This window comes from Anser brachyrhynchus, assembly GCF_964034855.1.
Source record: "Anser brachyrhynchus genome assembly, chromosome: 2".
NCBI lineage: Eukaryota > Metazoa > Chordata > Aves > Anseriformes > Anatidae > Anser > Anser brachyrhynchus.
Genome location: NC_137695.1, coordinates 132,124,963 through 132,142,623, shown reverse-complemented (window position 1 = coordinate 132,142,623; position 17,661 = coordinate 132,124,963). Strand labels below are relative to the sequence as shown.

Here is a 17,661-nt window from a genome sequence, read left to right as displayed (position 1 = left end):
ACTAGGGTAACAGAGAAGTGGAGTGCAAATGGCCTGTTGCAGTTTTGCAGAAAGGTTGTTCCTTTTGACAAGTCTAAGAGAAGCTAGAATTCTGAAAACAGCTGTGGATTAACACTGCTGTCATTTAGTGCTAGCTGAGTTCATTTTGGCCGGAATGGGTATCTAACTGCTGAGTTTATCATAAAATTTCAGAAAAGGATTGCTAAAAAATAAAAATGAAAAAAAAAAAAAAACATGATTTCAACGTTTCTAAGTTCTTTCCTGTTGTTTGCACAAGGAAGTTAATTTTGGGGACATATACTGAAATACACGATATTTCAGCTGTGACAAATGAAGTATGAGCACTATATTCCGATAATATTTAACACAGAAATTCATTTTTAAAAAAAAAAACGTTTTTTGTTTTTGTTTTTTTAGTTTTCACAAATATGAGCATTGTTTGACCATTACTCTTAGGGAAATTCCAGCCCCCATGTTTTAAAATGTATTCTCTTGATTTCTTCCCTACAAAATCAAAATCAATAGTTATTATTGAAGAATTCTCTTTCTGTTGTTTTCCTGGCAGACAAAAAGGGAAATATTATAAAGGTACAAGCATTACCAGATTAATGTATTTTAATGACTGTGTGCTCAAATGGAAAATGTTCTTTTTGGAATGAACAGTTTCCTAGTGGATCACCCAAAGTTCATGCAGCAATTAACATTAATTATTTCAAACATATGCTGAAAACTTTATAACAGATATTAGCTGGCAAGGTTAATTATGGAATGTGAAAGCAATACACTGATGTAATAAATACAAGGAAACTAAATTCTAAGGGGAACTGTGCCAGCAACCAGAAGATGAAGCTACAATCCATTCCCATAATAGCAAGTGCTAATGCAACATGTCACTTTCAGAAGTCCTTGCCCAGCTCTAGTACCTCACAAGACTAAACTGGGATTATATCCCTGTGGAGTGAATTCCTAACTTGTAATACATGTCACATTCATTTCCCACTCATGAGACTAACATCTGACACAAAATATGGCAGAAAATCTTTTCAGATTCCTCCTTGGTCTTCACACTAAGTTAGAAGAAATAGAGTTCAAGTTATGTTGAAGCTGGACTGTGCTTCAAAATAAAGTCTATTTCAGAATAATTACTTTTCTAAACCACTGCTCCTTTCCTACTAACAAACATTATGATGCTAAGGACACTTTTGATGCTTACCTCCAAAACAATAGTTGCAGACTAAAATGTTTGATTACGTACAAATTATAGAGAACATTTGGACATCCGTTATTAAAATGATTAGATTTCTGTGATGCCGCTTTTCTTTTTTCTATTTTGATTAGTTTTGTCAGAGTTATTAAGTGCAAACAAATTCTAAAATAAAACAAAACAAAAAAAAAAAAAACATATTTCCTGCAAGCAGTCTTTGAACTTCAATAACTATATTTTCCTGATATTGTACAGTTTAACCTGGTAGGAGTAATTGGTTCTGTGTGATTTCCTCAATTGCAAGTCTTGTAACTATGTTTTTCAGCTTTTTTCCAATACTCATATTGATTTTGAAACTTTGCCAATGTTTTGGGGTTTGTTGCTATGCAAACAATTGAATGTTAGCTTTTGAAATTATTGATCCATTTCCAAGAAGGCTGAGAAAAGTTTTTATTTTCAGCTTTTATATGTTATAATAAATATATTACTTCTAAGGAAGAGATATAAATAATTTTATAATCATATTTTATTTTTAACAGATGGACACAAGAAAGACGTATTGTCTTGGTCATGTTTTCAGTTCTTTTTCTTTAATAAGAACTAATTCAACTAGTAGAATATCTATTTTCAAAAGTGTTCAATATGCTCAACAATTCATTGGCATACATCATTTCTGAATGAACAAAAATTAATACAAAAAAAAAAATGTGTAAAAAAGTTCACAAAATTCAGTTCTGTCCTGGATTTGAAGACCATAAAGAGTGAGTTTTTCAATACAAGGATTTTGTCTCATTCTGTCTCTCACAAATACTGAAATTTTCCTTCTTTTAGCTGTAACTTCAGAAGTGCTGCAGTTTCCTCCTGTTCCTTTAATAAAAACGCTTGTAAGTTAATGAAAGCAATATTTTATTTGAATTACAGGGAGATATACTTTGTACATTTATTCAGATGTAAAAGGGAGCAAGGCTAAACTGGAAGTCATGGCATCATATTACAACAAAACATGGTCTAAAAAGTCAAGTTCTGTAGAAAGCGATTAAAAAAAAAAAAAAAAGAGTGAGGGAGAGGGAACAGAAGCACAACCATTGATGGAAAAATAAATAAATTCCCACCAATTTGTATTCAGACAAGCTGAATTCATAAGGTCCATCAGAGGCACTGTGGAAAAGAACCCATGTTGTAGCATGTATTCTTTGGCATCAGATGTAAGCAGCCAGCATCCTGTGCACTGATATAGGCAGAGCTCATGGGGGGGGGGGCCTCATTGCAGAGCATGGAGAGAAATGATATTTTCAAAAAATAAAAGTTTTATATTTTTCCTGTCTTTTTCTCATTAGTAGTAGTAGTAGTAGTAGTAGTAGTAGTAGTAGTAATAATAATAATAATAATAATTAATAACAATAGAAAACAGCTATATAATTTTAGATGTGCGTTAAAAAGAAATGGACTAAAAGCAACCTAGACTGGCACATTATTTATGAGACTAGTTTTTAACACTGTCATAATAACTTCCTTCTGGGATGGATTCAAAAGAATAAGCTTCTTTCCAGGTTCTGTTTAGAAAAAGCTATTATCCTGCCAGGACAGCTCATGAGAGATATCACTACAAAAACTATGTTTGACCTGAAATACTAATGCTAGCTTAACCCTCAGCAGGATCCAAACACTTTGCTTGGTCTACATCTAATGAAATACTTGCGCTTAATTATCTACTTAGTTCATACAAATGAGTACTTCTCCACCTCCTAGTGTTCAGAGGATGTCTAATAGAGGATGATAACACAGTAACTGATCTTCCACTACGGTAAGTTAAAGGAGCTGTGTCAGCTGAAATCAGCCATGGACCTCACCAATAGATAGGAGTGTTTTTAAGGGATAATGAATACAACTTTAATGTTATTGACCTTTTATATGATGCTGCTTTTAATTTTCTGTTTTTAAATAGTAGTATAATTTGCATTGATAGCATGCAATTATATTGGCAATGGAAGATAATCTCCAAATCCCTACATTAAAAAAAAAAAAAAAATAGGTTAGCATATTATTGGATTTCCACAGACTTTCAGTGACATTGTTTTACCATTATTTTGACATGATAATGTCTCATAACATAGTTACATAATCTTCTATCAGCTTGACATGACATTGTCACCATGGATGTGTACTGACACTTGAAACAAATGGAGAATTACTGTTGCCATTTTGTGCGGGAAAAAAAAAAATGCTGCACACACAAAGCAATTTTGTTTTCACAATACAATGATCTGCTTTAATAACAGCTTTCAATTTTAGATGTCTATTCTTTTTTTCTCTCCCTTTTCTCTTTAAAGCTTATTGCTATATTTATATATATAAAATAAACTACAATGAAAGCACAGTTTCAACTCTGTTCATCTAAAATGACTTCACATATAGAAACAGATTTAGTTTAAAATAAAAGCAAAATTAAAAAAAAAGTTACAGAAGTGATGTTCACTGTTCATATAGAATAGGACAAAAAATGATTTTAAACTCTGACTGATCAGAAGATACATTCATTTATTCCTAAAGCTTTTTGTATATATCCATACAGTTGTACAAAAAGTCTGAACTTTTGTATCTTCCTTTGACTTGCTATTTGACTGAATATCAATATACAGGTAAGAACACTTTTTTCTGAAATTTATTCAGGAATTCTATCACCGATTTTCCCAGTTGTTTTGTTGCTGTTGTTCTTTTTTAAGAAATGCTCAGATAAGGAAGCAACCAGATATTTAGACAAAAGTATATGCAGAACTACATCAAAACCTTGCAGTTCCAGTTTCCATGATTTTGATTTGCCATGACAACCACATTTCTGTTACTCTCATACTCTAAGCTTCAGCCAAGATTGTGAGACATGGTCTAAAAGAAAGATAATTAGAGTGAGATCATTTTCACATCTTAGTGTTTGTCTCTGAGATCCTTTTCATTAGTGACCTTGACATAAAAACTGCCAGCTAACAAAATTTGTTAATGGCTCGGAGTTCAAAAGTACTGTCTAAACATATAAGGGTCAGACTACCAACAAACACTAGGTAACATTAAAAACTGGGAGAGAGATGAGATTTAATAGCACAAAATATAAGCTATGTTTCTGTAAAGGTCAACAAAGATGTGTGTTATAAACCTGGAGCTCAACACTGAACATAAGATCTGTCTGTGTTTTATAAACATGAAAAATAAATAACTCAATAATTCACCAAGGCTACATAAGAGCAAATATTTCAAAGAGAATAAAAGGTTAATAGCATTATGGAAGAAACTGGAATACAGGACTCTGGGTTTGTTGCTAATGTCCAAAAAAAAGATTAATTCAAAATGGAAGATAAGGTGGCAAGCTTTACCAGGAATCTTCCTAGGAGCAAGACGAAGTGCCTGAGTTACACAAGGAGAGAAAATCAATCGGGCCCAGCAAAGTAAGTGCTAGCAGAGAATATGATTTTCTCATCAAGTTTCAAAAAGAACAAGATTATCTCGTTCACAAGCACAAAGAGGCTTCTGCTAGTTGTAAACACAGTTAGGCTGGTGCTAGAAAATGGTTTCTTCCTATCAAAAAGAGAGGACAGTCTTCCTGTAGGTATAAGGCCATATGACAGTGTAGCTAAATAGAACTGGATACCAAACCACATTAATCTCAGATGCGCAACTTAAGTGCATGGCTTCACAGAATCATAGAATCATTAAGGTTGGAAAAGACCTCCAAAATCATCTGGTCCAACCATCCACCTACCAAGACTATCCCCTACATAACATGTCCCTAAATAGAACCATAGAATCATTAAGATTGGAAAAGCCTTTCCTTTGCTTTTCTTGTAGAAGAGACAATGCAGAAAGTTGGACAGACTGTCTTGGAAACTGAGGAGGGTCATAGAGTTGCTCCCCAGGGTCTTTTTCATATTCTGTCTACTTCTTGTATTCTTAAGTACCCTTTGTTATAGGATTGGGTAGAAGATACCTTTCTGAGGGCTAGTCTTCTCAAATTGCACTGTTGATTTCTGATTTGTTTTTGCCATTGTTGATGCTCACAATCTGCCTGTTCTGGACACTTCAGGACATGTTTACAAATTTTGATGATCAACAGGCTGTGTGCGTAATTTGGATATATAGAATCATAGAATGGCTTGGGTTAGAAGGGACCTTAAAATCACCTAGTTCAACCCCCCCTGCCATGGGCAGGGATGTGTTTTTAGCGCGACTGTCCAGTGATAATCACATAAAATAGAACAAATCTGTGTGTTTTTCAGTGCTGGCCAGCTGCCATTAAAAAGAGAACAAAATGTTGTAACACTAACAGTTCTGAAGAGTATCTAATGGATACATTGATGACAGAGCAGTAGGTCTCAACTTACACACACCACACGTTTGGTCAAGGTCAACGCTTGTGTGATTTTCTTGTGAAGCATTTATGAGAAAACAGTTCTGGAGAAACTCCCTTTAAATACAAGCTGACATATGTGCTTTAATACAAATCAATTTGTATTGCCTCAATAATACTAGTTGACACATAGTCCAGACTTTGCACAAGACTGCTTATGTTGATCAGGAGCACGAGGCAATATTTTAATGATGAAGAAGCCCAGGAACAAGTTTTTGCAAGACTATAAATTTAATCTTAAACAGAAAGGTTAAAGTGACAGCTGACAAAATCTAAACACTTGTTTTTTTCCCCAAGTAATGTACACCTCGGAGTGCATCTACAAGTATAAAAAGACATTTCAAGCAGCCAAGCCAAAAAGGAGAAAGGGGTATATTTAAATGCAAACCTGCATAATTCGGTACTTTAAAACAAAGAGTCAAGTCTCCCTGAACCACACTGCTTTAACTGATTGAAGTAGCTGGAGAACTTTAAAATGAAGTGAGCTGACATTTCAGGTTAACATTGGGTTAACACATATTGGCCTACATGAACTAACATTGAACATAATAGAATGACAGTATGTTATATATGACTGAAAGAGATGGGTCCAAGTTCTTTCTAGAACAAAAAGAATGCAAAGTTTTAGTCATAATATGATAGACTGTCATTACAAGTATCATAATATTACAAACATAAAATGTAAAGAAAGAAATGAAATGAAATGAAATAATAAAATAAAATAAAATAAAATAAAATAAAATAAAATAAAATAAAATAAAATAAAATAAAATAAAATAAAATAAAATAAAATAAAATAAAATAAAATAAAATAAAATAAAATAAAATAAAATAAAAAAAATAAAATAAAATAAAATAAAATAAAATAAAATAAAATAAAATAAAATAAAATAAAATAAAATAAAATAAAATAAAATAAAATAAAATAAAATAAAATAGCTGAGGTCACAGCATATACTGAGAACACATCTGGAAAATATTGTTTGATTAGTTCTGGATATTATTTTAGTAGAATAAGCAGATCCATACTTGTGAGGTTTCTGACAGCAGGCAGAAAACAGGTCTTATTTGATTATGCTTCCCATTATAACAATCATAGGAACTCTGAACAAAGCTTTTCAGAATCTGTCCTTGGTATGAGAGAATGTGGCAAAAAATGTGTAGCCATAGCTAAAAATCTAATATAAATGTAGAGTGAGTGATCAAAACAAGATAAAATATACAACAACAACAAAAAAATGAAACATTTTTCAAAAAAGATAATTATTGGAACAGTTTATGGAGGAACATGCTGGATGCCATGCTAAAAGATATATCCAAAAAAAAGTTAAATGACAAAATAATGATCTATTTTTTAATGACAGGTTAGATTTCCAAAGATTATACTAAATATTTTGACAAGCCTGCATTGCTTACTAGGTAATAGATTGAAGCATATTTATTTACATAGTCATCAAAAGACTAAAAAGCACATTTGACTCTCCTGACAATGTGCTCAGGTAGCTCTTCACATCTGTGTGACCCAGACACACCCCTCTCAATGAAAATCCAGATCAAAATTTAACCTCACACTTTTAGACCTTATTCACCTTGCTGCTGTGTTAGAAAGAAGGATTGGGTGACCATAATTCTCTCTCTGACCCCAACATCTGTATTGGGTTTACTTGGTTTCGTAGCAGTGGGCTGCAGGGGTGGCCTCTGTGAGCAGAACCATCTATGATGTCAGAACAGAGCCAGCTCCAGCTGGCTCCAAAAGGGACCCGCCTCTGCCAAGAGCCAAGCCAATAAGCTGTGTTAATTGGGCCTCTAGGAGAGCAAATTTAAGATAAGGAAAAAAAAACTGCTGGGCAACATCAGCTGGGAGAGTGAGGAGTGAGAAACAGCCCTGCAGACACCACCATGGCCAGTGCAGAAGGAGGGCAGGAGGTGCTCCAGGCACTGAAGTAGAAGTATCCCTGTGGCCTGTGGAGAGTCCCGTGGTGGAGCAGGCTGTCTCCCTGCAGCCCATGGGTCCCACACGGAGCAGATCTCCACGCTGCAGCCCGTGGAGGAGCCCCCGGTGGAGCAGGTGGATGTGGCCTGGAGGAGGCTGCGGCCCATGGAGAGCCCCCACAGGAGCAGGCCCCGGGCCGGAGCTGCAGCCTGTGGAGAGGAGCCCAAGCAGGAGCAGGGGATCTGGGGGGAGCTGTCACCCGTGGGGGACCCATGTTGGAGCAGTTTGCTCCTGATGGATGGACCCCATGGTACGGAGCCTTGTGGGAGCAGTTCTTGAAGAGCTGCTGCATGTGGGAAGCCCATGCAGGATCGGTTTGGGAAGGACAGCATCCCATGGGAGGGATGGGAGGGACAAGCCCACACCCCCCACCCCACCCCCCAACATACACACACACTCCCATTAGAAGAGGGAATGTCATTTTAGTTTGCTTTTCATTCTCAGCACTCTAATCTGTTATAGGCAATACATTACATTAATCTCCCTGTTTTGCCTGTGATGGTAACTGGTGAATGATCTTCCTGTCCTTAACTCAACCAATGAGCTTTTTTGCATCATATTTTCTCCACAAAATAAGTAAGTAAGTAAGTAAGTAAGTAAATAAATAAATAAATAAATAAATAAATAGAACTTGGGGATAATAAAAAACAATAACAAACAAACAAAAACGTATCATCATTTCTTTCCCCCCATAAACCATATTACATTGAACTAAGAACATAGCCAAAAGGAATTCAAACTGAACTTCAGTAAAAATAACATTTTTAGATTTTCCTCTACTTCTACGGAAAAACAAATTTCACACTGCTCTGCAGAACTGCAGAGGAGGTCTGAAACAGAAAATTGCATTATATAAACACCTCCCATATATATAGGAATATTTACATCATTCTGCTCCATATTATGATATGAATCAGTTTCCATGTCTTGTCAGTGAAGTTTCAAGTCAAACCTTTAGAGTTGGTGGAGGGTCTATAAACTTCTTACCTTTAAATATGGCCCTGTATTTAAATGTATATATTAAAAAGTGAAAGCAATATAGAACTGTGAAAAATGTTGGTCTCACATCTCAGATCAAAAAATTGTGATAGGGATATCATGTATCATGTTATTGCCCAGCATACAGCTGTTGTACCTATACTTTATACTGTGTAAGCTTTCTGCCAGCTGGAATCAAGCACATCTAAATATTCAAATCTCTGCTTTCAATGAAGGTATTATGTATAGAGTCTTTGACTTTTTGCAGGGGGGCTGATTTTTTACAAACAGTCTAAAATAGTAAATGCACTACTGAACAAGCTTGTGGTCAGTGTTTTTTGACCTACAACATACTTACAAATTAACCAATGGGAAGGTGGGCAGGAAGGCTGAAGGCTGAAGAGATTAATTGATTATGATGTCACAGGGATCAGGTTAGCTCACACTGCAGTGGGTTTAGTCTGTCATTGTAAATGGGAATGGAGATAGAAACAAACAAAGATACAAATCAATCTGTTAAAAATGCTCCCTCGATGCTAACTTTTTCTTTTAAAAAGGGAAAGCCTTACAAAAAAAAAAAAAATAATAATATTTTCGTCCCGATCTAATCTTCCTTTTGAGGATAGAAAATTCTTCTCTTTGTGGTTCAAGATGAGGTTATTCTCTCTGCCTAGGACACAACAGAGTCAGATGACTTCACAAGACCAAAAATAAAAGCAAAAAGTTGCTATCGGGTATCCATATGATTTCACAGCTAATTGTTATCTTATTCAAATCAGGTTATGTATAAAAAAATAAATAAATAGATAAATGGAGATTTGCTAAACATGTTTTACCCATACTATATTCTCATTATAAACACAATAGTAAATAATACATTTTGAAGTGAAAAGCTGAAAAAAAAATCTAATTTTTTAACAGTTCTTTTTTTTCTGAGCATGTTTTACTGACCATAGAGTTTAAAGTGTGAAGACAGAACAAAAGGATAACAACTAAGGCAACATGAAGACAATTAGAAATACGTATGGATGCCCACCTCCAGTTTACTGATGCCATTTGTTGCAGATGTAGCACATTGAAGACAAGGTAACATCACCATACCATAAATGTAAGGCATGTTCCAGGTAATATAGGTGGACAAGCTGAGAAAAACTCAGCACAAATTTTGTATTTGGTAAGTACATACATTTTATTGAGCATTAGATTAGTAGACTATCTGGAGACCACATTCCTACTCTGTTTAAAATCTTGTGTTGTCCTTAGTTGTCCTATGTTAATGAAGTAAGTCTAGTGTCAGAAAGACAGCCAAACTCATTCCTTACTATCATTCTCAGCACACATCTATGTTATAATTCTATAATATAAATGATAAAATATGCATTACACTACTATTATAACTATGTTATGTTATAATAGCATCAGAATGATCTAATTAATACTTAGTAATTAATTTTTTATGTTTAATAAAGTACACAATTTCACCCATTAATTGAATGTGAAGTGTTGATTTGCAGACGAAAGATTTTAAATCCAACTGCCAAATCCCAGAAGCTGGCACATACTGTAATTCTCAGTCCTTTCAAACTTCATATCCTCTCATCCCTTTCTTTAATGAGAGAAAAGAGATCCTATCTACCTCATTTTTTCTTATTACCAATGTCTTTCTGAATTAAATAGTTGAAAATATAAGCACATTACATTGACAGTTTTTCTTTATGAGTCACCTTGATAATTGAACTTCATAAGTAAATATTATGAAGTTTTGCACTTACTTCATAAGCACATAAAGAAAACCTCCTATAAATAAAGGCCATTATAATAGCAATGAGTTCCATGCTATAAGATCATGAAAGTTCTAAAATGTAACTTTTCAAAATACAAAGCATGATTTAAATGCATTTTTTTGCTAAAGAACTCCTTAGGTTGTTCTCTGTTATGAATCATAGTTTTTTAGACAAATATATCTACAAATTGCATTTAACTGAGCTGTTTTGCTAACTACTCTTATTAACACCTCTCCCACCCATATGGTCACAAATGAAAAGCACTTTAAATCAAATAGTCATGTAAGTCAAACAAAATATGTCTGCTTAATTATGTTGTTTTATGCAAAAATGAACAACTTTTCACACTAGTTGCAATCTCAGTGTGATTTCTATATTACAAGCTTAATTAAGCATAGGCACCTAGTGTCTCTAGAGACACTCTGTGGTACCTGAGATTCTGCACAGGGACAGTAAACACAAATCAGAACCTATGAAAGATCTTTAGCTACTTATAACAGAACAGCTGCTAAAGTCCAGGCAGGATGTTATAGGACTTGCTACATTTGCCCAATTGATTTTCCCAGATTGATGCTTTATTCTGACAAATGAATTGAGTCCTTACACATCCCTTCCCAGAGTAAGCATTTGAAACCAAGACCCGATATGCAAATTTAAAAGCTGCCACCTAAGAAAGTATAGTTGTATTGGGTTTACACGGTAAAGTTTCGGTAGTAGGAGGATGCAGTGGTGTCCTCTGTGAGAAGAGACTAGCAGCTGCCCCATGTCAGATCAGAGCCAGCTCTAGCCAGATCCAAAATGGACCCGCCGCTGGCCAGAGCTAAGACAGTGAGCGACGCTGGTTAGGCCTCTGGGAGAGCAGGTTTACAGAAGGAGGAATCTCCACAGCCCATGGAGAATCCCACAGTGGAGGAGGTGGATATAGCTTTAAGGAGGAGCTCGTGGAGAGCCCCCACAGAAGCAGGCCCCAAGGCAGAGCTGAAAGCCATTGAGCAGAGCCCATGCAGGAGCTGGGGATCTGGGGGGAGCTGCCACCTGTGGGGGACCCGTGCTGGAGCAGTTTGCTCCTGACAGATGGGCCCCATGGTACAGACCCATGTTGGAGTAGTTCTTGAGGAGCTGCTGCCTGTGGGCAGCCCCCGCAGGATTAGTTCAGGAAGGACGGCATCCTGTGGGAAGGACCCCACATGGAGCAGGGGCAAAGAGTGACCGTGAAGGAGCAGTGGAGACAAAGTGTCATGGACTGACAGCAACCCCCATTCCTCTGTTTCCCTGCACCACTTGGGGGGGGGGAGGACATAGAACAGGCTGGATGGGAGGAAGGTGTTTTTCATTTGTTTTCAGTTTCTCACTGCTCTAGCTTGTTAGTAATAGGTAACATATTATATTAATCTCCCTATGCTGAGCCTATTTTGCCCATGACAGTCACTCACGTTGTTGAGTGATATCCTTGTCCTTATCTCAACCCTTGAGCCCTTTCCATCATATTTTCTCCCCTTTTACCTTTGAGGAAGGGGAATGAGAGAGCAGTTGTGGTGGAGCTCAGATGCCCAGCTGAGTAAAATTACAATAGTACACCACATTTTTTGTTCTAATACTATTAATTCTGTTATTGTTATATCACTATCTAAATGCACTCTCCCACCTGTGATTCTTTAATTCTAATTTGAGTAAGTAACTGGATTTTTTCTATGAAAATGGTGATCTTAGGGTACCATGTGAATTTGATGAGGTTTTAATGCTCTTATAACATTGCTTTTCTTTACTTCAGCTACTAAATTCTTCTAAGTTATAAATATACTGAATAAAGCTACACTAGCACTACTAAACATTCTAGAAGTGTAAAGGTGTATTATTTAGGTGGAATTATTTTGAGTTATAAAACCAAAAAACAAACTTGTTTTAGTAATATGTTTAAGATGACTCTGACTCTCATTTTCAGGGCTGGCTGGCCATTCCTTTCCTGAATTCATTTTGGCATGAAAGTCAACATAGTGATAATCTAGGTAATAATCAATAATCATTATTAAATAGAAATACCACAAGGTATGGAAAAGTTTGATGAAAGAAACAGGAGTTATAGAGAACTGTGGTAGAGTAGCTCTTTCCCCAACTCACCTATGGTTCAAGATTAACTAATGTTACATAATCCCTCTATTGTCGGTGGGCAACAGGCATAATGGGTGAGCACTAACTCCCTGAACACATCTTGGACCCTGCGAACTGGATTGAAGCCCAGTCTGGGAAGTACTAGAACTGTACTTTCTGGAAGGTACAGGCATGTCACTGCTGGTGGTGGAAAATCCCAAAATTGCCTTACCTGAACCACAGCTAGGATGGAACAGTACTCACAGTCAATCACCTCATGTGAAGAGTGGTCTTAAGCGAAGAGCCTCTCGAGATTGCAACAGGCTGTTACCTCTGATCTCTTCTGAGCTGGGATGCATCTCAGGGTACCCCTGAGGTGGTATGTCTTTCAGGGCTGACTCCTTGAGGATCAAGGCTCGTCTGCAGACAAATGCTGACAAGGGAGAAGGGTCAATAATTCACTAAAAGGAGGAAAATCTAATATGTGCATGACTGAGTTTAGAACCCCCCCAAAACTCTGTGGTAAACCTCATGTGAACCTTGCCATTCTCAAAACTTTAATTAAGTTGCTGTTTTGATTTTAGTAAATTCCTTTGAATTATTATGTTAAATTGGCTCATAATGAAGTGCTGTTGAAAATGACACAATCTAATCTTGTGATTTACCATTAAAAATAATAATAAACCTTAAATTGCTACTAAATTAAAGTTGTGTAAAAATCTATTCATGACAAGAACACATGTCACTGGAATGTGTTTCTAATTTTTACTACACTTTTTAACTTCAGCAGGCAATCAAAATAAAACGGACAGTAGTCATTTGGGAAACACAAAATTACCAGTTAAGGGGACGCTGTATAATCTTTGGTAACCTTTAGGCCTAGTCAATAAATTTATGTCAGGTTGCAAATCTCCAAACTAAAGTATATTTTTCCATACATTATTGACTGCTTTTTCCATATACATATAGCTTTGTTTCTCACCCAACCCCGCTGCCATAGGCAGCCACTAGATCATGTTGGCCCCATCCAGCCTGGCCTTGAACACCTCCAGGCATGGGAGAACCAAATGTACATACATTTAGAAAAAAAAAAATGCTTTAGAAAAAAAAATACCGACTTATAAAGTTTTATTGGCTACTTAATCTTTGTTATAAAGAAATATTGGAAAGCTATTCCACTCTATTTTGTTCAAATGAGTACTACAGGAAGACTGAATTAGCCCAAAAGTTCCTTTCCAGACCAAGATGGTGATTTAATCAAATGACTCAAAGTAAATTATTCATTCTGTTAGATTTGAATATTTGTAAATAGACACATCTGGGCTTCTCTGATTTACTAGCTGAAGATAAAGGAAAAGAAATTCTGCCATATTCTTTGCATCCTTGGCGTTACATATTGTATTTTAGTGTTTTTCTCAAGAATCAGACTCAAAGAGTGGGCACTAAGCCTCCCATGAGTTTGCATTAAGAGTTCAAATTTTTGATTAAATGCTGCAGTTTAAGAACTTTCTGAACTTTGATTCAGCTCTAATAACTGCTTCTGTCCATACTGTTATATCCAGACTTATGACAAATGGAAAAGTTAGCAGAAATACTGCTGCTTTTATATTTGCACAAACTTAGCAAGCACACATGGACAATCACTGCCGTCAGTTGCCATATAAGAAACTGCTAAACTACCAAAATTCAGCAAATAGGTAAAGCTTTAATGCAACCAGATTTCATAGGTTATTAAGCAGAGAGAAATAAACATGCCATACACACAGTTTTGATCATCTCTCTAAGACTGAAAGTCAGAAAAGAAATAAGTGAGACCATAGCTTTGTCTCCAAAGTCAAACTACTTAGAGGAAAGATTAGGTACAACACAATGCCCTTCAATGACAATAAAAACAATAAAAAATAAAAATAAAAATAAAAAACAGCTTAAACAGTATTAAGCAGCAAAAAAAAAGCAGAGTACAATTTCCAGTCCAATTATTTTGTGGGATATTTATTACATGATGAGCCTACTCAAAGACAAAAATGCAAGTAACAAGGAAAAATCTTCTCTTGCATTTCAAATATGCAAAGAAAGAAACTACAGGCTATTTTCACAAGACAGGGACATTCTATTTAGACTTATATTTCTGTGGACAACATGACAATGCATTCAATCTCCTGCCTACGTGTGGAACATACACGTTATTTTAAAACATTGGGGGTTTCCTTTACAAAGTGAATAAAAATATGATCATACGAGAAAAGAAGGTAAAGGATGGAAAAAGAATATTCAATTTTGCTTTATCTAATACTACACAAAATCAGAACCACTGTAGAAATTCTGATTATTTTATAAGGATGTAAGTAAGAAACTTTGGGAAATATTTGTAAATATGAGAAACAAATTGTTATTTGGACTTCTACTAAGATGGAAGTGCTGGTTGGAAATAGGAGCAGGCTACAAGCAAAAGAATGAGAGAATCTAGATACTTCCCCAAGTATGAAACTCCTCTGTTTCATTGTGTCTTTGCAGGAAGCCAATATACACAGATGGCTGGTCTGCAGCATGACCTGGAAGATGGCCTACTGGGACACACAGTAGAGATCAAGCTCTTTCTGCCAGAAAATGTTCTAGTTGTCCGTTGCTGGAGTTGAGTACAGGTTTGTGATTTACAATTTCAAGTATCTCATTACCTTTTAATGTGGATGAGAAAAAGAAAAAAAAAATTGAAAACCCTGGTTTTGTTTAATGAAAGTTTCAATAGCTTGTAGCTCTACAGATATACATTGTAATTAGGTACCATAATGACTTGCAAATTTTCAGATTCACAAAATCTGGTTAATACACTTACTACATACCTAACATTGATAATCATGCCATATGAAACACGTTAAAAAGGAAAAAAGAATGACAGTACATGCATTTCAGCAACATGCTTCTCTGTTACTGACCCTAACACCTTTCCTTCCTTTAGCCAGCTTCCTTAGCCACTATAGTTTTTTTGTTTTGTTTTGTTTTCCTTTATCTACCAGAAAAGTGCAGTGCGTGTTCAACAACAATTGTTTCCCATGGAAAATATAATGGCTGGTGACAGAATTTGATGGCTCAATACAGAGCAGAACATGCACATGGAAAGAAAGACACAGAAAAGGAGGGAGGGAAGGAGGAGACAAGATGTCTGTAGCAGAATGGACACTGATTTGGTAGATGGGACAGAACAGCATTAGCTGTTGTATCTGGGTAAGTGGATCAAGTACTCTCCTAGCAAAGAAATTATTCTGCCATCTTGCAGGCCAGAGTTTTCTGAGATTCATATGTTTGCCTCATTTATATTGCTTGAACTTATGTTATTTCCTTCTCTAGAAAACCTACCAGGTAGAGATTAGAACAGAAATGTACACACTGAATTTCTCTATTGTTGTATCTGGGGAAGCATTGTGAGGCCTCCTGAAAAGCTAACATCAGGCTCCCAACATTTAAGTCACAGAGGCTGACAGAAGAAGAATACATATTTAGATTTAAAAAGAAAATTGTGAGAATAAGGAGGCTTTGGGGAACTACAATAAGGTAAATCTAAATGTCACAGGAAACTGGAGACCTTTTATTACTACTAATAGCAAAAACATAAAACAACCAGGCATTATGAATACAATAAATATTCTTGATTTATATAAGTTAAAAGCATTATTCTGCTGCCAATACAATGGTACAAAATACTTTCACTGTTTTTATGAGCTGTTTGTGACCTCTGCTTTCTGAATCTTCTCACCCCTAAAGTTTCCCAATTATTTTCTATCTATGCCTATCAATATAACTAAAGCTAAAGTGGAAGTACGTTCTTGGCAAAGACTAATAATGTTTGTTAGATTGCTATTTTTTTTATTATCTTGTCTTTTAAAGTTATCTTATATAAGCTTTTCTAATGCTTTACGCTGTGTAACACAGTTGTTTCTATTAAATATTCCACCACCACCACCAAAAAAAACTTGCTTTTGTCTTAGGTTTTGAAGGCAGAAAGGAATTATAGTGTTTTATTTTCTTCCTGTGTAGGTCATCTATGTGTGAAAAGGCACAGCACCACAGTATTATTACTACTGCTGTGAGGAAGAATTGTGTGAAAATATCAACCATCTGTTCCATTACATTAAGGGAAATCTTTTTTCCTTCCCTTTTAATTTAAGAGGCTTTATAGACCAGGTGTTCTGAGATTTCTTGTTGAATTATGCAGAATACTTGAAATTTAGTTTGTGATGAGGCTGCTTTGAGTACCTGTAGAAAAAGGGCTCAGACTGCATCATGTTTGAGTGTAACAGTGCCTATTTCATTTTCAAGGCTGTATTTATATACTTCAGAATTGGAATTTGAGTTGTAACATTTCATTTTCCCTTGCATTTCTGCTTTGATTTAAGATGACGGGTACTTACATGTCTGCATTCCTGAATGAATTATTTTTGTTGACAGTTTGAAGTGAAGTGTATGCATTTGCATGCGTTTAAAAAGTGGATATAGTAATTGATAACACCTGTTTTGGGAAGAAGGAAGGGGCTTCTAGTGTTTGGGTTCTTCTTCCACCACTTTGTTGGCCTGAATTATGCTATCAGCTGTTTGGAGAATGTGTAGAATCTGATTCTATATCTTAACAGGTGCCAGAGGGTTTTTTTAAGTACTTCTTTTCCTTCCCTAAAGCAGCAGACAAGTTGCTGTCACGATGTTTGGCTTTGTATCACTTTTTCTCTAAGTAAAGATGCAGTTTACTATGTAAGCAAGTCATTTAAAAAGTGACAGAATTCCTCATTGCCGATTTGCTAGTTTTTATCAAATGTCTTTTGAAACTCAGATCTTGTTAACTTAAATTTGCTGTTTCTTATGTCACAGTATAAGATAGCAAAAGGCTACTTGTAGGTTAAGAAATACTGACTTTTTTGAAAACCAAATAACACTGTCAAAACATAAACACAATTCTGCTTTCGTGGATCCAGGTCAGCTCAGAAGTGGAAAGAGCTTATGCTTACCTGACCAGACTTCATAAAAATGTGGGAGACTAGGAATTCGTCAAATTTGAAAGTAGTCTGAAAATATCTGAACTAAAATCTGCTGCACGTACTAAACTAACACTGGAGTCACTTACTTAACTTCTTATGGATCAGCAAAAAATAAAACTTTTGCATTCATTATGAGATTCCTCACCTACACCGTCTCAAAGACAGTTACGCCTACTGCAAAATTAACCTTGGTA

General features: G+C 35.7%; 1 long non-coding RNA gene across 2 annotated transcripts in view; it reads left to right on the top strand.

Annotated features, from left to right (window-relative positions):
• The window catches only part of LOC308189220, an 87,966-nt gene extending 71,502 nt beyond the window's left edge, over window positions 1-16,464 (top strand). The window contains exons 1-3 of one of the 2 annotated variants that reach the window (XR_013946154.1): window positions 10,777-12,361; window positions 14,958-15,085; window positions 15,458-16,464. This is a non-coding gene — a long non-coding RNA (uncharacterized lncRNA). Of the gene's footprint in view, window positions 1-10,776; window positions 12,362-14,957 lie in introns of those variants that run through there. The other variant, XR_013946153.1, reaches the window with a different exon arrangement.
• The last annotated feature ends 1,197 nt before the right edge of the window (window positions 16,465-17,661 follow it).